The following is a 26,632-nucleotide window of genomic DNA, read 5'->3' as shown; positions in this document are numbered from 1 at the left end:
CATAAACAGTGCAGGAAATGTAGCAGCCAGGGGAAAAGAGAAAAGGTTCATTGCTTCATCAGGTAATCACGCACCTCCGATTTAAACATGCCGAGTGGGGCACTGAAATTAATGTAATTCTTTAAGAGGTTGTATAGTGTTGGTATGCAGTAATCCAGCCTAGATCTACCGTAATTTGTACGTGTACGCGGCACTGGTATTAGCCTGTTACGTATGCTGTAGTCATACGGGGAATGTTCTGTATTGTGTGGGAGTTTATTTTTATACATATAGAGAGATAGTTTATAGTCATATAACTTAGACGCTTTAAGCATATTATGCTTAATGAATAGGGGACCAGTGGGTAATAGGGTGGGGTGTTCATTAAAGTTCTCAAAGATTCTTAATACCTTCTTTAGGAGCCGCTCCAGTGTGTTATAGTTGGTGGTTGTTGTAGTGCACCAAACTAAAGTGCAATATGAAAGATGTGAGTAAAAATTATCATAATATATTGCATTCTTTAGTCTAATTGGAATTAATTCTCTCAGTCTGTAGAGGCAACCAACTGCTTTGCCTAATTCAATCGTGAGCTTAGTAACGTGCATGTTCCAAGACATTGTTTCTTCGAACCAAATCCCCAAAAACTTTTCAGATGCAACGCGTTGCAGGGCCATTCCTTGAAAGTTTAGGGTGAGTTCGAAATCGCTTTGTGTGTTGAGAGGTTTAAAAACAATATATTTAGTTTTTTTAATATTTAAGGTTAATCTGTTAGAGTTCAACCAGTGTTCAAGGTTAATTAGGTAATTGTTTATTGTGTTTAGGTGGGCTAAGGTTGGTGCGGAAAAGAATATATTAGTATCATCAGCATGCGTCACCAGTTTGGGAGACTTAGGCACATCACATAAGTCATTGATGTAAAGTATAAACAATAAGGGCCCTAGAATCGACCCCTGAGGTACTCCGTGTTTTACCACAGTAGTCGGAGATGACAAGCTATCGACTTTCACACACTATTTCCTATTGTAAAGATAGTTCTTTATGAGATCATGGGCGACGCCATGTATACTGTAGTCATGCAGTTTTGGCAGCAGAATATTATGATTTACACAATCAAATGCTTTTCTTAAACCAATGAACAATCCCACAGTAAAAAGTCTGTTTTCTATGTTGCTAAGAATTTCATTCTTGATTAGTAATAGCGCCATTTCGGTATATTTCCCTTTCTGGAAGCCATATTGTGACTCATTCACAACGCGGTATTTAGTGAGAAAGTTTTTGAGCCGTGTATAAATGACATTCTCAAAAACTTTGGACAAGATGAGCAGAACAGATATTGGTCGGTAGTTCGCTATATCACTGACGGCTCCACCTTTGTGAACAGGGGTTATACGTGCCAGTTTAAGGTCAGAGGGAAATATACCAGTCTCTAACATTTGTATAATTATGAATGTCAGTGGTAAGGCTAATACACGCCACATGCTTAATAGGGACAGCGCTCAGGCCATCCAACCCGGCGGCGACGTTGTTTTTAATTCTGGAAGTGAAATTTGTGACTTCTTGCGCAGTAACCGGTGAAAGAATAATTGAATTAGCCAGTATTCTACGTGCAAACTGTGACGTTTTAGTACAATCACTATGGCTCTTCGGAGACACGTAGTCGCCAACGTAGGAAAAAAATTCGTTCATTTCTGTTAGGGCGTCTTCATCCGTCTTGCCGTGAGCAAAAGCTGCAATATTAATTGAGCACTGAACCTTAGAGTTATTAGACAAATTATGGATCTCCTGCCATAATTTTCTTGGACTGTTGTATATTTTAGCGAACAGGGACTGATAGAAGAAGATCTTTGCCGTTTTTAAATCAGCGTTTAATTTATTACGATATGATTTGCATTCTGTGAGCAAGGCAGCATCACGTGATTGAACGAATCTATGGTACATTTTGTTTTTGGCTTTTATTCTTTTATGCAAGCTGTTTGTAATCCAAGGCTTTCGTATTCTTTTGCTTCGTTTTGTGTTATGTACAAAGGGAAATGTATTTCATAGCAGGCTATGATTTTCTTGAGAAAGATACGGTAGGCCTGATCGGGATCACTTTCGGCGTAAACATTGTCCCATGCTATCAGTTCAGTATCAGAATAAAAATTATTGAGCGAAGCGGAGTTAATGTCGCGATAACTTGGGTTGTTATTTTTGGGCTTTTTTGGAGCTACTGGTATAAACGTGAAAATCGGGAGATGATCACTGATATCAAGGGAAAAAACACCTATTAAGTACTGGTCGCAAGGAAGGCTGGCGATACCGATATTGTTGGAATCTCAGCGCTGACGCCCGTTGTTGCAGCTGGGTCGCAAGCCCCAAGGGTAGCGTTGGCCTGGCGGCCTGGGGCACAACTGGAAGCATCCGAAGGTCCGAGCAAAGCATGAGTCGACTGCTAACAGGACAACTTGTTTATTCTATCATCGCATAAGAGCGGGCGGTCAGGTCGACCGAAGTGGAGAGACGGGAGAGCACGTTACTCAACAGAAGAAATCGGGGCCTCTCTCGGCGTCCGGGAGCAGCTGCTTTTATACTCTCGCAGTTGAGGGCAAGAAGGAACGCCTCGTCAGAGGCACATGTGATGCGCCGCTCGGGCACGTTGAGACGAGTAGGTGACGCATCCGCCAGGCCGGCGCCGGTCAGACCTCCTCGCTTCACAGTTGGGGGAGCTCCTCTCCCCGGCTGCCGCGCTTTGACAAGCGTGGGCACCAGCATGCACACACACACACGCGCGCACTTGAAGACACGTGGCATTGAAACATGCCTGGACGCGCTTGGCGGGGAGGCGTAGCGGCGGCGCCGAACGGGCGAAAATGTCCGCCGCTTTGAACAAAGCCCCGGCGTCCGTTGCATCCGCGCCGGCTGTACCGCGCGTCGTAGGCGAAACGTAACAGACCGCCCCGCCGGGGGAAGGAGATCCCGATGGTCAGGGGACTGCATCCGCTGTCCGGAGGGATGTCGCTCGATAATGCTCATAACCGAAGTCGGGCGTCCTTCGGCGTTTCTTGAGCGCAGCGCACAGAGAAGGCCTCGTTCTCTCGTTCAGGTTCACACAGGACACTGCAAAGTGACTTCGGGAGAGTTGACAATTTTGTTCTCGTTCCCGGCAAGCGTTAGAACTACGCCGAAACTCAACCGCTCAGTCAGCAAGCACGGCACAACCCTCACTAAGCCCTGCCAGGCTCTTTCCCCTTTTATACCACTGCCTAGTTCCTTACAGTAGTCTAGCAGCACTCAGAACGCGTCCACAAATAGGAAAATTGCACTAGAAAGCACGTCATCACTTTGAAACACTAAACAAAATCAATATGTTAAAAATCCGGCCTCAGGAAGAAAAACATCAGTAACAAACAACTCTGAGGCTGATTCCTACGTTAGGGGCTTCGACTTAAGCCATCGGCGTTACCGTTGAGACTCCCCTTTTTGTAACGCACCTCAAAGGAATATTGTTGCAAAGCGAGGCTCCAGCGCAGGAGGCGGCCATTTTTGGGAGAGATGGTCTGCAGCCATTGGAGAGGGCAGTGATTCGTCTCAATGATAAACCTCGAGCCGGCTAGGTAGCATGACAATTTCTGAACGGCCCATACGAGACACGCACACTCTTTCTCGGTGGCGCTGTACGCCTGCTCACGACTGGTCAGCTTACGACTACCATACCGGACGGGGTGTTCCACTTCTCCATTTTCCCGTTGGCACAGTACAACGCCCATGCCTCGCTCACTTGCATCGCACTGAACTACGAACCCTTTTGTGTAGTCTGGCGATCGTAGCACAGGCCGGCTTGTTAGGGCGCTCTTTAGGGCGCTAAAAGCTCTTCCCTTTGTCTCGTCCCAGACGACTGTTTGGGGCTCTGTTTTTCTTAGAGCATCCGTCAGGGGAGCCGCGATATCAGAGTACCTGGGGATGTACCGCTGATAGTAGCCGGCGACACCTAAGAACGACCGAATATCGGTCTTCGTGCGCGGTTGCGGGAAGTCTCGCACAGCGGCCACCTTTATTTCAGAGGGGCGGCGACGACCCCGTCCAATCACGTGACCGAGGTAGACAACCTCGGCCTGTGCTAACTGGCACTTGGGAGCCTTGACTGTCAAGCCCGCTTCGCGCAGGCGGGTTAGTACTGCCCGCAAGTGTGCCATATGCTCAGACCAGGATGCTGAGAATATCGCTACGTCGTCCAGATATGGTAAAGCGAATTCCTGCTGTCCCCGCAACACTTTATCCATGAGGCTTGAAAAGCAGTATGGCGCGTTCTTCAAACCAAAACTCAAAACTTTAGGACGGAATGTCCCCATTGGTGAAATGAACGCCGCACACCTACTAGCCTCTTCTGTAAGTGGAACCTGCCAATAACCCCTGACAAGATCTAGGGTGGAAATAAACTGAGCGCTACTCACTTTCTCAAGGCGCTCCTCGATGTTAGGGATCGGATAAATTTGATCCTTAGTGATGGAATTAAGCCTGCGGTAGTCGACGCAAGGACGAGGTTCCTTGCCCGGTACCTCAACTAAAATCAAAGGGGAGGTATAATCACTCTCACCCGCCTCAATAACCCCGAGCTGTAGCATTTTCTTTACCTCAGCCTCCATAATATCGTGCTGGCGGGGTGACACCCGATACGCCTTGGATCGTACTGGCTCTGGGGAGGTAAGTTCTATATCATGAGTAAGGACAGAAGTCCTACCAGGCCTCTCAGAGAACTGACCTTGAAACTCTTGTAAGAGCTGGTGTAGTTCGGTTTTCTGCTCAGGCGACAGCGGTGCTTTACTGATTAAGTCACTAATGACTTGATCGGTGTCTTCCCTGTTCGTCACTGAGCCTAGTCCCGGAAGCTCGACCGGAAGCTCTTCGGGAACGTTTACCATCATACACACCACTGCTTCCCGTTGCTTATAGGGTTTGAGCAGATTACAGTGGTAAACTTGCTGTGCTTTCCGTTTTCCTGGCAGACTCACCACGTAGTTGACGTCCGACAGTTTTTGAACAATCCGTGCTGGGCCCTCCCACTGCACGTCGAGTTTGTTTTTTAGCGATGTGCGCAATAGCATGACCTCATCGCCCACCTCAAAACGACGGGCCCTGGCTGTCCGATCATAATAAACCTTGGCCCTCTGCTGGGCCTTTGCCATTGCTTCACCTGACAACTCCTGTGCCCTTCTTAAGCGTTCGAGGAGCTTAAGCACGTACTCCACCACGACTGGGTCGTCGCCCCTGCCTTCCCACGATTCTCGAAGCATGCGAAGCGGAGACCGCAGCGAGCGACCGTACACCAGCTCAGCTGGCGAAAACCCCGTAGCTGCATGCGGCGCGGTCCGTAATGGAAACATCACCCCAGGCAGACACAGCTCCCAGTCAGTTTGATGTTCAAAACACAATGCTCTCAACACGCGCTTCATGACGGAGTGGAGCTTCTCAACGGAATTTGACTGGGGGTGGTACACTGAGCTGTGTAACAGCTTTACCCCACACCTTTCGAGAAAAGTTGTCGTCAAAGCGCTAGTAAACACTGTGCCCTGATCTGATTGGATTTCCGCAGGAAAACCAACTCGCGCAAATATGGACAGTAGTGCATTGACTATCTCAACTGAGCTGAGTTCTTTAAGCGGCACTGCTTCAGGGAACTTTGTCGCTGGGCAGATCACAGTCAAAATGTGTCTGTACCCCGTGGCTGTTACCGGCAGAGGTCCCACTGTATCAATAACGAGCCGTCTAAAAGGCTCCGTAATGATAGGTACCAATCTCAAAGGCGCCCTCGATTTGTCCCCTGGTTTGCCCACCGGCTGACAGGTGTCACATGTCCTCACGAAATGGTCTGCGTCCCGAAAACACCCTGGCCAATAGTACTCTTGCAAGAGACGGTCCTTAGTCTTCTTAACTCCTAGGTGTCCGGACCACGAACCCCCATGCGACAAGCGCAACAGCTCCTAACGGTAGCACTGAGGCACGATCAGCTGATCGAACTCCACTCCCCTGCGGTCTAGATACTTCCGGTACAGGACCCCACCTCTTTCCACAAAGCGAGCATTTTTCTTGGCGATACCTTCCTTGTCAATACAGGGTATGTTTTCTAGGCTGCCATCCTTTTTTTGCTCGGCTATCAAAGCCGACCGGCTGACTTTTAGCAACCTATTAAGTCCGTCTGACGTAGGCGCGATGAGCAAATCTGCAGATAGCTCTTCTAACTTTCCCGTGTCGGGCATTTCCTCTCCAGTATCTGGTGCCTTCAACGCTACAGGCTCAATTTTATTCAGTTCGGGCGTGCTCTGAATATCAGCTTGCTGCGACTCTGACCCTTTTTCATTGTTTGACAACGTCGGCCCCGCAACTACCGCCTTTGCAGCGAGCTCCCGAACCTTTGATCTGGTTAAGGCCTGAACGCTAGCCTCACCAAACAAAAGCCCCTTCTCGCGCAGGAGGTGATCGGACCTGTTCGAAAATAGGTACGGGTACTGGGGGGGGGGGCAGCATAGATGACACTGCCGCCTCCGTCTCAAGCGCTCCGAAAGGTCCTTCAATAAGCACTTTTGCTACGGGCAGACACACGCTATGAGCTTCCACGGCTTGCTTGATCCATGCACACTCGCCCGTGAACATATCGGGTTCTACGTAAGAGGGGTGAACTCCATCCATTGTAGCTGCGGAATCGCGAAGCACTCGGCACTCTTTCCCGTTCACGAGGAGGTCTCGCATGTAAGGCTCGAGAAGCTTCATGTTCTCGTCAGTGCTGCATAATGACAAAAACACGACTTTTGTTTTCGTTTCCGGACACTGCGCCGAAAAGTGACCCGGCTTCTGGCACGTATAACACACGCGCGCTTGCCTCGTCTCGAACCGCTTTCTGCTTTCGGCTTCGGCTGCCGCCGTCTCCATAGGTTCGGTCGGACTGCTTTCACTCGCATCCGCACTACGTGTGTTCCCCTTTGCTCTCATGGGTGTGAACTTCGGCCTCTGAAACTTGGAGCCAAATTCACCCTTTTGACCGTCCTTAGCTCCGCGAGCCCGACGCGTCACAAACTCCTCGGCTAGCTCAGCGGCTTTAGCAACCGTACTAACGTCTGGCCTATCCAAGACCCAGTACCGCACGTTCTCAGGTAACAGACTATAAAACTGTTCCAACCCGAAACACTGCAGAACTTTCTCGTGGTCACCAAACGCTTTCTCTTCTTTGAGCCACTCCTGCATGTTTGACATAAGCCTGTAGGCAAACTCTGTATATGACTCACTTCTGCCTTTCTCATTTTCCCGAAACTTCCGACGGAACGCCTCCGCTGACAGCCTGTACTTTTTTAGCAGACTCGATTTCACTTGGTCGAAATCCTCTGCCTCCTCTCTCTTCAAGCGAGCGACTACGTCGGCCGCCTCGCCGGGTAACAAAGTGAGCAAGCGCTGTGGCCACGTTTCCCGAGAGAACCCCTGCTTCTCGCACGTTCGCTCAAAGTTAACCAGGAACAAACCAATGTCCTCTCCAAGCTTAAACGGCCGCATCAGGTCAGTCATTTTGAACAATACTCGTTCATCTGCACCGTGTGCCTGACTTCCATTACGAGCGCGTTCCATCTCTACCTCGAGACGCTTCATTTCCAAAGCGTGGTCGCGCTCTTCTTTTTCTTTCTCTTTTTGTTCTTTTCGTTCGCGCTCATCTTGCTCTTTCTGTTCTTTTCGTTCGCGCTCCTGTTTCTCTTTTTGCTCTTTAAGTTCGCGCTCCTGTCTTTTTGCCGTCTCCCTCTCCTCAATGGTCTCAAGGCATTCCGACAGCTCGTCATCCTCAGCTTCTAACTCAAGAATAGCCCTTAGCAGTTCTGGTTTTCTGAGTTTGTCCGAGACATCCAGACCCAACTCTCTTGCAAGCTCCAGCAATTTCGGTTTGCGCAAAGACTTCAAATCCATGGCTGCTCTGAATGCTGCTTTCTCTACTGCCTACTATTGTCTTGCCGCAAACTAACCCGGCAGCAACGACAACCACAATTACCAGCTCTGTTTCTGACACTAACAAAAGCCTGGCAAAACTCAGAAGAAGAAAGTCCCGCACTCACCAAACCTCGCAGCCAAGAATTCAGCGCTGTCGTTCCGCTGCAGGCAACCAGTCATCACACAGGGCTCGTTGCACTGCTCCCGGATGGTCGTTGTGCTGCACAGCATACGCAGACAGCAGCAGACAGGCTGCACAGCATACGCAGACGGGCAACTGCATATCTTCGCTGCTGGCCTCCGTTGTCGCGATCTCACCGCTGGCAGACAGTTGTTGGAATCTCAGCGCTTACGCCCGTTGTTGCAGCTGGGTCGCAAGCCCCAAGGGTAGCGTTGGCCTGGCGGCCTGGGGCACAACTGGAAGCATCCGAAGGTCCGAGCAAAGCATGAGTCGATTGCTAACAGAACAACTTGTTTATTCTATCATCGCATAAGAGCGGGCGGTCAGGTCGACCGAAGTGGAGAGACGGGAGAGCACGTTACTCAACAGAAGAAATCGGGGCCTCTCTCGGCGTCCGGGAGCAGCTGCTTTTATACTCTCGCAGTTGAGGGAAGAAGGAACGCCTCGTCAGAGGCACACGTGATGCGCCGCTCGGGCAGGTTGAGACGAGTAGGTGACGCATCCGCCGGGCCGGCGCCGCTCAGACCTCCTCGCTTCACAGTTGGGGGAGCTCCTCTCCCCGGCTGCCGCGCTTTGACAAGCGTGGGCACCAACATGCACACACACACGCGCGCGCACTTGAAGACACGTGGTATTGAAACATGCCTGGACGCGCTTGGCGGGGAGGCGTAGCGGAGGCGCCGAACGGGCCAAAATGTCCGCCGCTTTGAACGAAGCCCCGGCGTCCGTTGCATCGCGCGTCGTAGGCGAAACGTAACAATATCAAGAAGTGCGACGGTAGTTCCAGTAATACGCGTAGGTAACGTAATCAGATTTGCGCAGGCAAAAGTACGAAGGATGTTTTGAAAATGTTCACTGGATGCGTCACCACTGAGCATATTGATGTTCACATCGCCCATTACTAAAAATGATGTGCGCATTGAGTGTGGAATAGGCAGCAAAGTTTCCATGAACTCAAAGAATTCGGACTTAAGTCCTAATGGTGGCTTATAAACTGCTGCAATAACAACATTCGTAAGTCTTACTACTAGACACTCTACATTGGCTGTAATACAAGTTAGTTCATTAACAACATCACAAGCAATACAATTTTTGATGTACAGAGATATACCTCCTCCACGGTTAGTGGACTGCGTAATTCCGTGATAATTATATCCTGGTATATTTCGTGGGTTATCGTTTGCAGAAAGCCAGGATTCTATGAACAATATGGCATCAAATTTTATCGATAGGCTATCGAAAAACATGCGTAAGCTGTTCATTTTATTTTTAATGCTACGAGCGTTTAAATGGAATGCACTGAAGTAAGTAGATGACACGTCAGTGTTGAAGTTTTCAATGTCATAGTATCTACATTCTGCCATGGCAGCCATGACTGTTAGGTTATACCCAAAAAACAAATGTTATATCAACGCCAACCTTAACGTTGCATTTTACCCAGATCTTCTCGGCAGACAACCTTTAACATTCAGCAGGATGCGTTGTTGGGCAAGTTGGTTCACTATAATAGGAAACATTGGTTGCGCTTTCTAGACAATCACATGTAAGAAGACAGGACAGGCGCAAAGTAACAACTGAGATTTATTCCAGAAAAAACACTTATATATCAGACCATACCAGCGCAGGCGCATCAGGGTATCAGCAGCGTAACAGAAGAACAATCCATAATCAGAAAAAACCAAAGGTGTGGCTCACCTAAACATGCTATCAAGAAAACGTGCCTCCCTATTGTAAAGTATGACTGAGGTGTCACTGATGCATGCTTGTCCCTTCTTTTTTATATAATATGACTCAAGAAGTTCACGTGCTTTTTCATTACTGGACTTGCGCAGGATCTTAACTTGGTTGAGCAGAGGCCTGCATTTATGTTCTACGAATTCTATCTTAGTGCCACTTTTATCACCTTTGACAACCAAACCTTTTTGCAGCGACAGGGAGTGTGCATTGGGTCGTGCGTAGCCCCAGTTTTATGCAATATCTTTTTATCGAGTATTGACCGCACCGTGTATGGTGTACTTGACAAAGACAAAGTAGCACACGTTTTCAGGTATGTTGAAGATTTTCTTGTGCTGCTGAAAGTACGAAATGATTGTATGTATGACGATGCCATTGCAGACATTTTAAATCTCTTTGAGAATAATGCCTTAGGTCTAACCTTTACACATGAGCTCCCTGTCAATAACACTCTGCAGTTCCTTGACCTCAAACTTGCCTTTGGAAAAGAGCACGTTTGTAGCTGTTTCTGCCCTCGCACACAAAAACAATTATTACCACATGATTCAGCTCACTCTAAAATCACCAGAAGGGCCATTGCTAAACAGATTACTGAGCAATCTTTGAAGAAGTCATGTACGCATGCCATGCAGGCTCGCTTCGACATACAAATTTCCAGGCTGAAAGAGGCTGGCTTCCCTGATGTGGTTGTGCTGGCAGTGGTTGAAACGCTCGAAAAGAGGCTAAAAGCGCCCCAAAAAGTAAACTCTGATGTTGCCAACAAAGCTTCAAAGCCAGTTGTAATTCCATATGTTCACATAACTGCACATAATCTGAAGAAGATAGCAACCAAGCATGGTGTCCCACTCGTTTTCTCGGCTCCCTGCAAGCTGAGTCGCCTTTGCGCCCGCATTGGGAGACTTCACGCCAGAAAGAAGCAAGGTGGCTGCGGCGTGAAACACAAGAACCCCTATTTAGATTGCCAAGTTGGCGTTGTTTATCAGATTCCCCTGACATGCGGCAAAACCTACATAGGCCAGACGGGCCGATGTTTGAACGTGCGAATCCGAGAACATGAAAGATCAATTATAAACCGGGGGCAACGTCATTTACCCATGCACTGCTTAGAACATAAATGCAGGCCTCTGCTCAACCAAGTTAAGATCCTGCGCAAGTGCAGTAATGAAAAAGCACGTGAACTTCTTGAGTCATATTATATAAAAAAGAAGGGACAAGCATGCATCAGTGACACCTCAGTCATACTTTACAATAGGGAGGCACGTTTTCTTGATAGTATGTTTAGGTGAGCCACGCCTTTGGTTTTTTCTGATTTTGGGTTGTTCTTCTGTTACGCTGCTGATACCCTGATGCGCCTGCGCTGGTATGGTCTGATATATAAGTGTTTTTTCTGGAATAAATCTCAGTTGGTTAGTTTGCGCCTGTCCTGTCTTCTTACATGTGATTGTCTAGAAAGCGCAACCAATGTTTCCTATTAACCTTTAACATGTCTGATGATTCTTATTTCCTTGCGAAGATTTTTCCGCCATGCGTCCAAACGAATTTCCATCCTACTTCTCGTTTTTTTGCATTTGCGGCTGCCAGTAACTGCTTGCCCTGCCTTGTTCGGTGCTCGTTAACATATATAGGGCCAGTTGTCCTAAAGCCAAGTACTGTCGTAGATAGGCGTGCCTTCTTCGCCTAGGCCAGCACAGCATTTCGCTTGTCCCGCCGCACAAAACGTACCACAATGTTCTTTACGCCAGTCTTGTTTGTTCCATCTCTGTGGCAAATGTCAACCTCACCACGTGCCAACGGCTCACCCACGGCTACACAAATATCTTGGACAGTGTCAAAAGGCTCTCCCTCATCAAGCACAACTTTAATTTCAAGGTTTTTCGCCCGTGAGTACTGCTCCAATTCTTCAATTTTCGTTTGTAGTTGTTTATTTTCAGCAGCGAGTCTTTCGTTGCTGTTTCGCGTTGCGACAAGTTCTTCACGTAACGTCTTCATTTCCAAGGTGAGCGCATTGACACCGTCACAGCTTTCACTGCAATGTTCCACACTTTGTTTGAAGGAGCGAAGTTCAGCACGGATTTCACGTTTGAAATCCTCGAATGCTTTAGCCAGATCCCTCCCGCTTGCCATGACAAAATATTCAAGGGAAACAATGTTACTCCTGTTTGGCAGCAGTGCATGCAGCAACAATGGCAGAACTTGAAAAGGTAATACGATCTCAGCTGTACAGAAAAATGACTGGTGAGTGTTGTAGAACCCACACGCACTGCTGCCAAACTGGAGGAAATACGCAGGGCAGTCAGTATATATAGGCAGCGTCCAGTAGCTTGGCGGGTCACAGCGCAGACGCGGGGACGTCGACGTACACCAGCTGATCCTGCGGGATAGCAGTGCAGAGATAGCCGACGAAAACGGCGCCTGTCCTCGTCAGGTAACTGCCTTCCTTGCACAGTTTCAGCCACGCAAAAGCCGATGGATCGCGCCGAGCAAGAGTGCACCTGTACAGAAAAATGACTGGTGAGTGTTGTAGAACCCACACGCACTCCTGCTAAACGTCGTTATCCCTCTGTTTTTTAATATTGTTGCAGGAAAAAAGCAGGCCCACGAGTGTCAAATATAGAATATTTAGTACTGGTGTATATGGCGTTCAGCCAACTGCCAGACTTCGTCTTCCTCTAGTCTAAATCAACTTCTTCCTTCCCTTCACCGTAACATCACTCTTCCGGCGGGGTAGCTCCTTTCCGGTGCAAGTTATAGAGCCTCACTAAGTGGGGAAACATAGGGCTTGAGCCTGGCGACGTGAACAACATCGCTGGTGACGTTGGGAGGCACTGAAGGCTTACCGACTGCGGCGATCTCGTATGTTACGTCGGACAGTTGGCGTAAGATCTGGTACGGACCAGAATAACGGGAAAGTAGTTTTTCCGACAAGCCGACGCGACGTGAAGGCGTCCAGAGAAGGACAAGGGAACCAGGTGAAGAATGGTGGTCTCGGTGCCGAAGGCCGTAGCGTCGCTTTCGAGAAGCTTGCGACACTGTGAGGCGATGACGGGCGACATCTCGGGCCTGGGCGGCTAAGTCAATAGCATCGCGAGCGTAACCAGTGCTGGGTAATTGTATTGCGGAAGGTAGCAACGTGCCAAAGGGCAAGGTGGGGTCGCGGCCATACAAAAGGTAAAATGGTGAAAATCCGGCAGTGTCGTGACGGGACGAGTTGTATGCGAAAGTTATGTATGGTAAAGCGACGTCCCAGTCGCTGTGATCGTCGGAAACGTACATGGCCAGCATTTCAGTTAGTGTGCGGTTGAGTCGCACGGTGAGGCCGTTCGTTTGAGGGTGGTACGCGGTAGCAATCTGGTGTTCTGTAGAACAGGAGCGAAGCAGAACATCGACGACCTTCGATAGAAAGTAGCGGCCGCGATCGGTCAGCAACTGGCGAGGGGCGCCGTGGTGCAGGATGACGTGGTATAGTAAGAAGTCGGCTACATCTGTAGCACAGCTGGTTGGCAGCGCTCGTGCGATGGCATATCTCGTGGCATATTCGGTCGCTACAGCAATCCATTTGTTTCCTTTGATGAAAATTGGAAAGGGGCCAAGGAGGTCGAGGCCCACACGGAAGACGGGCTCTGTAGGGATATCAATTGGTTGAAGCAAACCAGCGGGAGGTATCGCAGGCGTCTTGCGGCGCTGACACAGGTCGCAAGAAGCGACATAACGGCGCACAGGGCGATAAATGCCGGGCCGGAAGAAACGGCGCCACAGGCGGTCGTAAGTACGAGTGATGCCCAGATGTCCAGCAGTAGGAGCGTCGTGAATTTGCTGGAGCACGGCGAGTCGAAAGTGCTTGAGAACGACTAGGAGGAGCTCCGGGCAGTCAGAACGAACGCTATGACGGTATAAAGTTCCATCGCGGAAGGTGAACATCCGGATGGACGGGTCATTGGGCGAGGAGCTTAGACGTTCCATAAGTGTTCGAAAAACAGGATCTTTACGCTGTTCGTCGCCAATACGGAGGAAGCCGGAAAGGCATAGAACACTGATGTCCGAGTCTGCATCGGTATCCTCCGGTTGATCCACGGGATTGCGGGACAGGCAGTCAGCGTCTTTATGCAAGCGCCCTGACTTATACATAATAGAAGATGTATATTCTTGTAGACGCAATGCCCAACAAAGCAAGTCGTATAGTTGGGTCCTTCAAACAGGAGAGCCAGCAGAGGGCGCGATGATCGGTTACGACGTGGAAGCTCCGACCGAATAGGTACGGTCGAAATTTCGCGACCGCCCATACGAGCGCGAGACATTCGCTCTCAGTAATGGAGTAATTTCGCTCGGACATGGAAAGAAGGCGGCTAGCGTAAGCGATGACATGGTCTTGGGCCTGTTGACGCTGAGCGAGGACAGCGCCGATGCCATGACCACTCGCGTCAGTTCGTACTTCAGTGGGCGCAAAAGGATCAAAGTGTGACAGAATCGGGGAAGTTGTAAGCCTCTCAATCAGGGTAGAGAAGGCTTTCTCCTGTAGTGCTCCCCAAGAGAAAAATACGTCTTTCTTAAGAAGGTCAGTTAGAGGGTGAGGGATGTCGGTAAAATTTTTCACAAATCGCCGGAAATATGAGCATAAGCCCAGAAAACTAAGGACATCGTTTGTGGATCAAGGTACAGGAAAATTTCGCACAGCGTGAACTTTCTGTAGATCAGGTTGGATTCCGGCGGTGTTTACGAGATGGCCGAGCATGTTAATTTCACGGCGACCGAAATGGCATTTCGAGGAGCTTAGCTGGAGGCCAGACCTGCGAAACACGGAGAGTATGGTTGTGAGGCGCCGCAGGTGGCTCTCAAAATTAAGCGAAAACACAATCACATCGTCGAGGTAACAGAGGCGTGTAAACCATTTCAAGCCGCGCAAGAGAGAGTCCATCATGCGCTCGAATGTAGCTGGCGCATTGCACAATCCAAAGGGCATGACTTTAAATTGGTACAGACCGTCCGTTGTGACGAAGGCGGTTTTCTCGCGGTCCATCTCATCGACTCTTATCTGCCAATAGCCGGAGTGGAGGTTTTTTGATGAAAAGTATTTGGATCCGTGAAGGCAGTCAAGAGGGTCATCAATGCGATGCAGCGGATAAACATCCTTTTTTGGTATCCTGTTGAGGTGACGGTAGTCAACGCAGAAGCGCCACGAGTTGTCTTTTTTCTTTACTAAGACAACCGGTGATGCCCACGGGCTACTGGAAGGTTCAATGATGTCCTTGTGCCACATCCTGTCTACCACTTTCTGTATGATGGCCCTTTCTGTTGCGGAGACACGATGTGGCCGCCTTTGAATGGGTCTGGCGTCACCGGTGTTGATGCGATGCGTGACAACAGATGTCTGGCCATGTGGACGGTCGTTCAAATCGAAGATGTCCCGATAAGACGACCCGAGGTGACAAAGAGCTGTTGTTTGCTCGGAAGGAAGGTAAGGGGTGATCATCTTAGAGTCATCGTCCGTAGGCGTCGAGTACGAAGGAGTGGGTGACAAAGGTCCGTTGGTACTGAGGAACGATTCAGGGCTCAAAGAAGAAATCTAAAATTCTTCCAAAGGAGTGATATGCCCTACGGTGATACCGTGTGGCAGAAATGCAACGAAAATCCAAAATTGAGGATGGGCATGCGAGCGCACTTTTCGTGGATCTGGATTAGGGTGCTCCGTAGGGCAATATTGCGCGACAAACCCACGTCAGTAATGGGCGACACGACGAACTCGCCATCAGGTACGGGAGGACAGGGCGTCAGAAGGACATTTGTAGCCGCCTGTGGAGACGGCCTTGCAAACTCAGCAGAACATAAGCGGTGTGAAGCGCAAGTGGTTGCGTCGGCAGGAAACGGCAGATCCAACTGTACAACACCTATGGAGCAGTCAATTTGGGCAGAGTGTTTCGAAATGATGTTGAGGCCGAGAATTGGGTAGTGCGGACAGTGTTCAAGGACGATAAATAGAACAACGGTATAATGGCACCCAATGGTCACACGTGCTGTGCACATTCCAAGGACAGGTGAAGTACTCCCGTCGGCGACTCGGACAGTGTACGGTACGGCGGGTGTCAGAACCTTTTTGAGCCTTCGGCGGAGAGCAGCGCTCATAACTGAAAGCTGCGCTCCTGTATCAACGAGAGATCTAACAGGAACGCCACCAACTTCAATGTCCAGTAGGTTTCCACAGGTAGGCAGGGTCAACAGACGATTTGTGGGCCGGGAGCTGCACCGCCTAGTTTCCCGTAGCGAAGCGACCGGTTGCAGAAGGGGAAGAAGAGCGGTGAACGAGGGGCGAACGGGACCTACGGCCTTGCGGAGACGGGGAGCGGCTGGATCTTGGTGGAGCACTGTCGTCGTTGATGTTCCTAGTCGGCGTGTAGGGCGAGAAAGTACGATTGTCTGGCAATTGGCTGTAGTGACTCGGAGACAACCACCGAGGAGGCGACGACCAGTGGTTGCGGCAATGACGGGCGATGTGTCCAATGCCGGAACAATTAAAACAGATGGGTTTATCATCCGCTGTGTGCCATTCAGCTCGGTTGCGACGAAGTGGGGGAAAGCTTTGCGTCTGGGAGCGAGCGGGCGGAGAAATCGGGTAGGTGTTTGTATTGCGGACCGAGCAGAGAGATGGAATGCCCAAACTTGCTATTTCCTACCGAACGACCGCTTGTATAAGGGAGATAATGGGCACGCTTTTCCCACAGTCGGAACAAACTGGAGCCGGAGCCATGGCCTCAAGCTCACGGCGAACGATGCGCGTTACATCTTCCGGTCCTGTCGGCTGAACGAACCGCGGCGGGTCTTCGCAAGATCTCGCGGCGGTATTGGGCAATTGGTCGAAAGTTTGAGCGACGCGGCGGCCCTTCGCTTATTCGAAGCGCCGGCAGTCCCTTATAATTGCATGCACAGCGGCACAATCCATACACATAAGGAGATTGAAGGCATCATCTGTAATACCTTTCAGTATGTGACGAATCTTGTCTGCCTCGGTCATGTTGTTATCAGTCTTGCGACAGAGGGCCAGCACATCCTGTATGTGCACGACATAGGATTCTGTGGACGTCTGAGTGCGGCAAGCCAGTTTTTCTTCTTTTTTTTTTTTGCTGCCAGCAGACGACCGACAGGTCTGCCAAACAGTATCAATCGTCACTTACAGCGCATACATAGACGAGGGACAAAAAAGGACGACGAAAACAAGCGCTGACTTCCAACTGATTTTTTATTGTGAGAAAGATACATATATATACTGGGACACCAAGACAAAAGCGTCCCCTACAGAACAACAACCCGAAATGAGTATGCATTAAAAATTTATGACCTAAGATGAACGAGAGCGCATGTGCGAGCTCAGAAAAACAATAATACACAGCAATAAAGTGCGCAAAAGGGCGTGGAGGGTTTCTAGGTGTTCAATGCCCACAATGCGGCTGTATCCCGCTTTTCGAAGAAACCACTATGTTAGCGAGGCATTCTAATGAATGCACCAGACTTATCATCGAAGCAGCAGCGATTGCCGATGGTGACTCAGTTAGCAAGCCATCAATTGCATTAACTGACAAAGAACTGGTTTTTCTGAGGTCGCACATGCGCTCTCGTTAATCTTAGGTCATGAATTTTTAATGCATACTCATGTCGGGTTGTTGCTTTGTAGGGGGCGCTTTTGTCTTGGTGTCCCAGTATATATATGTATGTTTCTCATAATAAAAATCCGTTGGAAGTCAGCGCTTGTTTTCGTCGTTCTTTTTTGTCCCTCGTCTAGGTGTGCGCTGTAAGTGACGATTGATACCATGGAATACCAACTAGCCCGCACCCAAACCTTGCTGCCCAACCGGTCTCGCATTTTTTCTTTGCAGACATCCCAGCTCGTTAGGTCAGCTTCATGTGTGTCGTATCATTGCTTCGCTGTTCCTCTCAGATGAAGTATCACGTTTGCTAGCATCATTGTTGGATCCAACCTGTTGTTGTCGCACACTCGCTCGTACATCGTAAGCCAGTCCTAGACGTCGGCGTTGTCCGTGCCACAATATGTCCCCGGGTCCCGCGGATGCGTGAGGATGACCGTTGGCAAGGGCTGCTGAGGCGTTGTCGCTTGTGTCGGTCGATTTGCCATTGTGGCGGCAGGTAGAGGACGTCCGCTGCGAAGTTCCGTGATTGTACCCCGCACCTTCTACCAAAGTGTTGCAGGAAGAAAAAGGCCCACGAGTGTAAAATATAGTATATTTACAACTGATGTATATGGCGTTCAGGCAACTGCCAGACTTCGTCTTCCTCTAGTCTAAATCAACTTCTTCCTTCACCGTAACAACATATAACACCTTGCCCCAGGCAATAAAATTTCAGTTGGCAATAAGCGCTTGTCCTGGTTTTTCTTGCGTCCCTCCTCCGTCCCTCACGCTGTACCACAGAATCTTTTGATAAAAACACGTAATGACGGAAGACAATAAGGCGATACGAGGGACTATATTATCTATAGCTATAGAGAGCAGACATTGAAGCCAAGGAAGACTGGGGAAAGTAATTAATATGTTTGGCCAAAGTAGTAGAGCGAGAGCCCGTAAGGGGAAATTGAAAATTTACGAAAATTGCAACTTGCCGCTGCACGCACGTGTTCCGCGTGGAGGCGCCAGTGACGACCGCTTTCACGAGACTGGCCCTCAACACCACTCGTTGCCACCATTTTAACAGGAGCAAACAGTAGGCCAATGTACAAGGTATCGACACTGCCACATTCGTGGTCAAGTAGGGAGCGATCAGAAGAACGGTTGAAATTCGGCATTGTTAGTACTGTAAGCGAAGGGCGACAAATGGGGACACGCGGGAGGTTGTACAGCAGTCATGGGATCCGAAGGGAAAGATCTTTTTGTTCGCCAGAAGGCCAGAATGCACTGTTGCATGTCCGTTCATTTTCATTTCCGGGATTATTTCTACGTGCCAGTTAGACATTACATTTTCCCGTGCTTGCTTGTCGCTTCTTCAAATGCTCGAGACATTTTTTGTAGTATCATTTCTCAAGATCCATAGCGAAGCTGCCAGGTGGCTACGGCAGAAGAACAAGTGTTTGGGCTGGGCACTTGGTCAGGCCGGCAAACTATATTTAATGTGAATTAACGCGCACGTTCACCAAATAGCACTGTTGAACACCTCGAATATGTCTCGATGAATGGCTAAGCTTAACTTAGGCATATCCGAATTCTCGAATTATTGGAAGGTTGCGAACTACTTTCTGCTTTTTGTTTTCTGCGTGTTTCTTGTTTTTGGGCATTTTTGAACAATATCCTTAACACGCAGCAATTTCCCCTTGTAAGTTATATTTCCATTTTATGTTTAAGTGTATGGACTGCCACATCTCAAAACTATCGATAACCGCTCCAAAGTCCTGGCAAATACTATTACGACGAGTATGAAACACCACCATATTTAACTTGAGAAACAAGTGTTTTTTATGTATACCCCATAATAAATTGCGTTGATTTCCAGCGAATCATGGTGGGTGGAAAGGGCAGTTCAGGCTGTTTAGTTTAGTTAAGATCCTAGGCCTTTCCGGCTGGGTCGGATACAGTTCCTTGCGCTGTTAAATATACGGCTGAGAACGTATGCCAAAGTTGATGTTTCTTAGCATGGTTTCCAATTGCTTCACTTGTTGACTTCATTGTTCTACGCCTCAGAATGGTGTTCTCAGTGATTTCGTGGCCTGCATTGGCTCTTTAGTTTTTCGTTAAGAAATCCACGCCGGCACCAGTATTCCAAGTTCCAATGAAACCGATTCAGAGAGTTACGTTTATTGTAGAACATTAAAATTGCCTATTTGGCTAGTTGATACGGACATTTCACAGCGAAGTAAGCACGCTCAAACAGACACAGATACAAGAAAGTAATGAAGACATGCTTGTGCCCGTGCATGGTTGAGTGCGCTTCTTTCCCTTTCAGATAATGAAGAGCAGCTCGTCAGGTGAATAAACAAAGCACACCACAATATTTCTGAAGGTGGCACAAAACGTACTTTCGTTCAAGTAGAACAGGCCTTCGGGTCTCACAAAGCCAAATTTACAAAACGAAAACGGCGCCACATAATTACTCACTTGTCAATTTTTGTGACAATACAACAACACCTAATAAAAAGTGAACATTTGTACACAAGTGGAAAAAACCTAACTGAGAAATAACTAGTTTATTACTCATCACCACCACAAAGCCCATGACGTTGGTTCGCTCACTCATACCTATGCAAGTCATTCAGACTAGAAACTCTAAGCGCCTTTTCCGCCATCTTTCCTTGCTAAACAATTGATAACTTTTTGAGTGTCAATAATAATCTTCCTATGCAATTGTCAGAAGGCCAACCGAGTCAGGCACCCTTCGCTCATTTGCGATCGCACCCACGTCTTTAAACGGCGAGGAGCAGAGAACAACCTCCCGCCATGGGTGGCAGTCACAGGAAAAGTGGAATCTTTCGGAAATGAAGTGACTGAGGAAAAGAGCTCGCAGCGCACTTGCTGAGTGCTTCAACGGCAGCTATAGAATTCTTCCCCCTTATTACTATCGCGCTCCCATTTCTCTCGCAGAAATCTCACCTCTGCTTGAGTTGCCTTTGGAGTGTTCGCGACACTGGGCCCTATAAGCTTACAGTACCGCTCGGCAACAGCTGTAACAGCTTTTGTGCCATACTCAACCGTTGTATTAGTTGCTTTGTAGAAAACACAGTCAGATCAAAATAGCCTGTCATCTCACACTTTCAGTAATTTCTTTTATGTATAATAGAAACAAGAGAACCGAATCCTGAGGCACCCGGACGTAATTTCTGTAAATGCGACTCAAAAACGTCTATAAACATGAACTGTAGTCGCAGTCTAAGATATTCTCTGACCCAAGAGACTATCGGAGGATGAATACTACACGATTTTTTCTATAAATAAAGAGTGGGGTACCGTATCAAACGCCTTTCTCAAGCCCAGAAAGACGCAATCAACACAAAGTGGCCTATCTCAAGCAGGAAGATCATGCGTGAGTTCAGTTAACTGTCATATTATAAGAAGCCAACAAACACTGCACGAAGGACAACCCACGGGAAATTACTTGTGCCTAATAAATGAAATAAAGGAACAATAAATTAATGGAAATGAGAGTGGGGGAAGAAACAACTAGCCTCAGGTGGGGAACGATCCCACAACCTTCCAGTTCTGTTCAGAAAGCTTTTCCACTGAAGTTGTAACGCCACAAATTTTGCTCATTTAAAGACTTATTCTCAAATAAAGCAATTATGGAGGGTAATATTTCGGTAATTAAAAAAGGAGAGCAACACGAAGTACCTGCAAGTGTGGTCTGTTGCACAACATTTTGCGTGGAGAACACACTTTGCGCACGTAAACTTGCTACGTACTAGGGGGCACTGCGGAAATATTACACGGGCAAGTGCACCGATCCTCCTGCTGGCACAATAATTTTCAAAACATTTTCGTTGCTGCAATAGTTAAGAATGGAGAAATGAAAGTTAGCGTTGTCCTTTCTTCTCAGAGTGGGGACATAGAACATGAAGTACAAGACAAGTCACTTCACCGATCTGTTTATTCTACATATAGGGTACAACCAACATGCAACTGATGAATAAAACAAAACTAGTGAACTGACATGCACATTGTATAGGCAAACTAGAGGAAAACGATAACCAGACAAGCCACAGAAATGCCAGAAACTTCTGGTACCAGTCGGAACTCCACAGTTGACCTAGTTGCTCTGCCACTTTGTACTGATGGCATGTGTGACATTTGCACAGAGCTATGTTTTCAAGCTACCCTGAATTTGCAACTATTATTTATATCACAGTAGAAGGGTTATGCTACATTTAAGTGTACTGTAGGCTTTTGAAAAAGGGTAAAAAGAAGCACTGAATGAATACAAGAAAAGACGTTATGGCTACCCTGACGGCAGCCTCGTTCACAATGATATCAAGGACGTGCGATCCAATGTTTATATGGCTTTAAAATATGACGTAAGCAGCGCGTGTACATGAGGGTTCCGTCATTCCGGTTGAGGGTGCTATCTGTCATTTGGATTAGGAGGGATTCTAAGTGGTGTCTTGACGTCAAATTGCCTTCTTTTTCTAATATGTTGGCGTTATCCCAATCAATCGTGTGGCCCAACTCATCTGCATGTTCTGCCAAGGCGTCTGATGCGTCTTTTTTTTCTTTTTCACATCGTTGACACGCTGCTTCAACCGCTCTTCGAAATTGCCTGTCTCGCCGATATATACGCAGTCGCAGTCTCCACATGGAATCGCGCAGACGATGCCAGGAAACTTTGTCTTTGGAAGCTTGTCTTTCACGTTTACCAGCCGATGGCGTAATTTTTGGGATGGTACGTGAGCTACCTGGACGTCATAGCCACGTAGAACGCGGGATAAGCCCTCGCTCACACCGGGCACATACGGTATGGGGGCGCGTTTTCTTGGGAGCACACAGTCAGGCCTTAGGAGCTGAGACAGATGGCGTTCCACCGAGTTCACAAACGACATCGGATAGCCACATGCCGAGAGATTACGGTGCACCTCTTGTAGGTCGGCAGCCCGGCTTTCTGGCGTTGTGCAGATACCCTCGGTTCTGCCGACAAGAGAGGCTACTACCGATCTCTTCTGGTTCATCAGGTGCACTGAATTAAAATACCTGCCTGCGTGTGTGCTCTTTCTGTACACGGTAAATGCCAGACTGCGCCGGTCACGTTTCACGAGGACGTCCAGAAAAGGAAGCTCGCCGTCTTTTTCTTCTTCGACTGTGAATTGGATAGACGCTTCAATACTATTCGAATGCGACAAAAATGAAGGAATTTCTTCTCGCTGAATTATGCAGAACAGATCGTCAACGTAACGTAGGAAGACTCTGGGTGGCGAGTTGAAAGAGGCGAGTGCTCGATGCTCAAGCCATACCATAGTTGAATTTGCAGTAGTTACCGAAATGTATGCGCCCATCGGTGTCCCGTGCACTTGACTGTAGAAGGTGCCTTCAAAAGTAAAGTAGGTGTTCTCCAGGCAGAAGAGGAGGAGCCTCTTCAAGTCGGGAACGTCGATGGGCGTCCTTTCTGGTAGGGTAGGGTCATCGTCCAGAGCGGTGGTGCAAGTTTCCGCGGGGAGACGAATAGGAACGCTTGTAAAAAGCGACACGACGTCAAACGAGACAAGCGCTTCTTGATCGTCGGGAGTAAAATGACGAATCTTGCTTATGAAGTCTTCAGAATGGCGAGCGTGCGTGGTGCCTCTACCAACGAGAGGGGAAAGAACCTTATGAAGGTATTTGGACAGTTTATGAAGCGGAGAGCGAGTAACATCAACGATTGGTCGCATCGGCACGTTAGGTCATGTATTTTTGGCAAACCGTAGAGCGCCGGCGCCGAACCGTTAGTGCACAGTAGAAGTACAACCCATTGTGCCTTGGATCTATAAAACGGAACACATCCGTAAGAAGCTTCTGGAGCTCCCTCTGTACCTACAGCATAGGATCCTTCTTCAGACGACTGCAAATTGCCTCGTCTGCAAGAAGTGACAACATCTTGTCACGGTAGTCAGTACTGTTAAGTAGCACTGTGGCGTTACCCTTGTCAGGATGACGAGATTTTCGTTTGAGCAAAGGTCTTTGATAGCCTTCCTTTCTTCCGTTGAAAGCGGGGAGACGGAAGGGTGTGCGCGCAGCCGCGAGAGAATACCTATAGTGCGGGTTCGTGCCTTTCTCTTTGAAGGTTCAATTTGGCTGATAGCATTTTCTACAGCACAGACCAACCTTTTTGCATCCTTCTGCGGTCCGAGGTTGAAGTTTAAAGCCAGGCTCAGGACCGCGAGTTCTGCCGAGTTGGGCTTGTGCGACGAGAGATTGTGCACGGCGGACACGGCAACGTTTCTGTGCAAGGCATCAGCGGGTGGCGACAGTCTAGCAAGTTTTTTTGTCTAGCAAGTCTCCTGTGTATGACGGGTTTGTAGCCTGTCCTTGAAATTTGCGTGTAGTTGAATGCTTGCGAACTCGTCTGGAACCCGGTGCTCAAGGCGACGGCGCGCGAAGAAAGCTTCATTTTCTAGGTTCCTCACGGACTGTCTGCATTCCAAGATCCTGACTTGTGAAAGAAGTTTTTCCGCCTTGGCAACCACGTTGAAACCAAAACTTGAACGTACAGGCCTGTTGAGACGTAGCGAGCGTGGAATAAGTCCTCGGGACTTGCAGGTCAGGTTGAAGTTAAGAAGATTTTTTAATGCAAAAGCTGTGCTTGTCACTGAAATCTACTGGCGAATCTCGGTGATGACTGGTTGGCCGTACGCCCGGCGAAGGTTAATGAAGTCGAGGTTTCGACGGAACCCCGTCTGGTCGGGAGGCATCATGAAGAAGGGTAAAAAGAAGGACACCGACCACTGGATGAATACAAGAAAAGACGTTTCGGCTCGCCTAACGGGAGCCTTGTTCACAATGAAATCAAGGAGGTGCGATACAATGTTTATATGGCTTTAAAATATGACGTAAGCAGCGCGTGTAGATGAGGGGGGAGGGAGGGTTCCGTCATTCCGGTTGAGGGTGCTATCTGTCATTTGGATTAGGAGGGATTCCAAGTGGTGTTTTTACGTCAAATCTCTTTCTTTTTCTAATATCGTGGCCTTATCCCAATCACTCCTGTGACCGAAGTCATCTGCATGTTCTGACAAGGCGTTTGATGCGACTTTTTTCTTTTTGACATCGTTGACATGCTGCTTCAACCGCTGTTCGAAATCGCCTGTCTCGCCGATATATACGCAGTCGCAGTCTTCACATAGAATCCCGTAGACGATGCCAGGAAACTTTGTCTTTGGAAGCTTTGTCTTTGAAAGCTGGTAAACGTGAAAAGGGTGCCATAGCCCGCGTTGAAAAGGGTGCCGTCATAGCCCGCGTTCTACACAGCTACAACGTTCAAGTAGCTCACGTACAATCCCAAAAATTACGCCATCGGCTGGTAAACGTGAAAGACAAGCTTCCAAAGACAAAGTTTCCTGGCATCGTCTACGGGATTCCATGTGGAGACTGCGACTGCGTATATATCGGCGAGACAGGCAATTTCGAAGAGTGGTTTAAGCAGCATGTCAACGATGTGAAAAAGAAAAAAAAAGTCGCATCACACGCCTTGGCAGAACATGCACGATCGAGGGCCACACGATTTATTTATTCATTTATTCAAATACCCTAAAGGCCCAGCAGGCATTACATAGGGGGGGGGGGGTGCAACAGTTAGTACAAAGCAACGCAGTGCTGCGATGTGTACAGAAGTCGCTGACCATTAACAGCATGTTGAAGAGAAAAACAAAATATAAAGGTACATACCAACAATCATCAACAAACATTGAATTGTTACAGAGAGTAGCGTTATATATACACACACGTGTATGAAGTGAGGAGAGGGGAAGAATGAAGGTTACAGCTCAAGGTGACATTTCAGGCTGGTTACGAACGCTTCGTAATCAATGACAGATGCAATGGTGCTAGGCAGAAGATTCCATTGACGGATGGCTAGGACGAGCGGCGAATGAAAGAAGAGGTTAGTGCCAGCAAAGATGGGTTCGACTTTGAGTTGGTGGTCAATGCGTGGGAATATGCGATGCGCTGGCGTGAGACGGGATATAGCAAAGGAAGAGTGGCTGTGATATAATTTGTGGAAAAAGGACAGTATGGAAAGCGTTCTACGTCTTTCAATAGAGGTAACTTGAGAGCTTTCTTTATTTCAGTCACGCTTGCCGTACGCGAGTAGTTCTTCGATATGAATCGAGCGGCTTTATTTTGAAGAGACTCTAATTTTGTTATTAAGTATGCTTGGTATGGGTTCCAAATCAAAGAGGCGTAATCCAACTGCGAGCGCACTAATGTGGTGTATGCTAAATACTTAGTGTCTGCATTAGCTGAACGCAGATTGCGTCTGAGAAATCTGAGTGTTTTAGAAGCCTTGTTAATGACCGTATCTATGTGAATGTTTCATGAAAGGTCGGATGCTAAATGGATCCCTAAATATTTTATGACCGGTACCGATACTACGGTCATGCCGTTTAGAATGTAATGGCAAGGTTCTGGGTCAGTTCTTGTGGTAAATGTCACGACTTTTGTTTTCGAGGTATTAATCTTCATTTGCCATTGCGTGCACCAATTGTTTATCTTGTCTAAGTCCGATTGTAACTGAAGTGAATCAGAAGGTTCAATTATTTGCCTGTATATCACGCAATCATCTGCAGACAATCTGACCGTAGAACTCAGGTTATTGCTTATGTCATTAATATAAACTAAGAATAACATAGGTCCAAATACAGACCCTTGTGGTACTCCAGATTTAACGTGGGAGAGGGTTGATGAATGACCATTAACAAAGACTGATTGGTAGCGATTGGCCAAAAAATTGTTAATCCAAAAAATAACCTTCGAATTAATGTTCAGATTGTCAAGTTTCTTTATTAGACGTTTGTGTGGAACTTTGTCGAATGCTTTGGCGAAATCTACAAATACGGCGTCTATTTTAGAGTGAGCATGAACAGCGCGATGAAGGTCAGTAATTAATTCGAACAGTCGTGTTTCGCAAGATCGACCGTGGAGAAAGCCGTGCTGATTCGCGAAAAAGAAGTTATGCTTCGCCAGATAGCTCATGATGGCCGATGAGATTATGTGTTCTAGTAATTTGCAGCTGATGTTGGTTAGCGAAATTGGTCTGTAATTTGACGGGTTAGAGGCATCACCAGATTTGAAAACGGGTATGACACGCGCAATTTTCCAGTCGTTGGGGACACAGCCCGTATCTGTAGATTGCTGA

General features: G+C 48.0%; 1 protein-coding gene across 2 annotated transcripts in view; it reads left to right on the top strand.

Moving 5' to 3' along the window:
* LOC142590681 (uncharacterized) overlaps positions 1-26,632 on the top strand; it is a 344,046-nt gene that overhangs the window by 130,501 nt on the left and 186,913 nt on the right. The window lies entirely within an intron of this gene.

The sequence above is a fragment of the Dermacentor variabilis genome, chromosome 8, assembly GCF_050947875.1.
Source record: "Dermacentor variabilis isolate Ectoservices chromosome 8, ASM5094787v1, whole genome shotgun sequence".
NCBI lineage: Eukaryota > Metazoa > Arthropoda > Arachnida > Ixodida > Ixodidae > Dermacentor > Dermacentor variabilis.
This window is presented reverse-complemented; position numbering and strand designations above follow the sequence as displayed.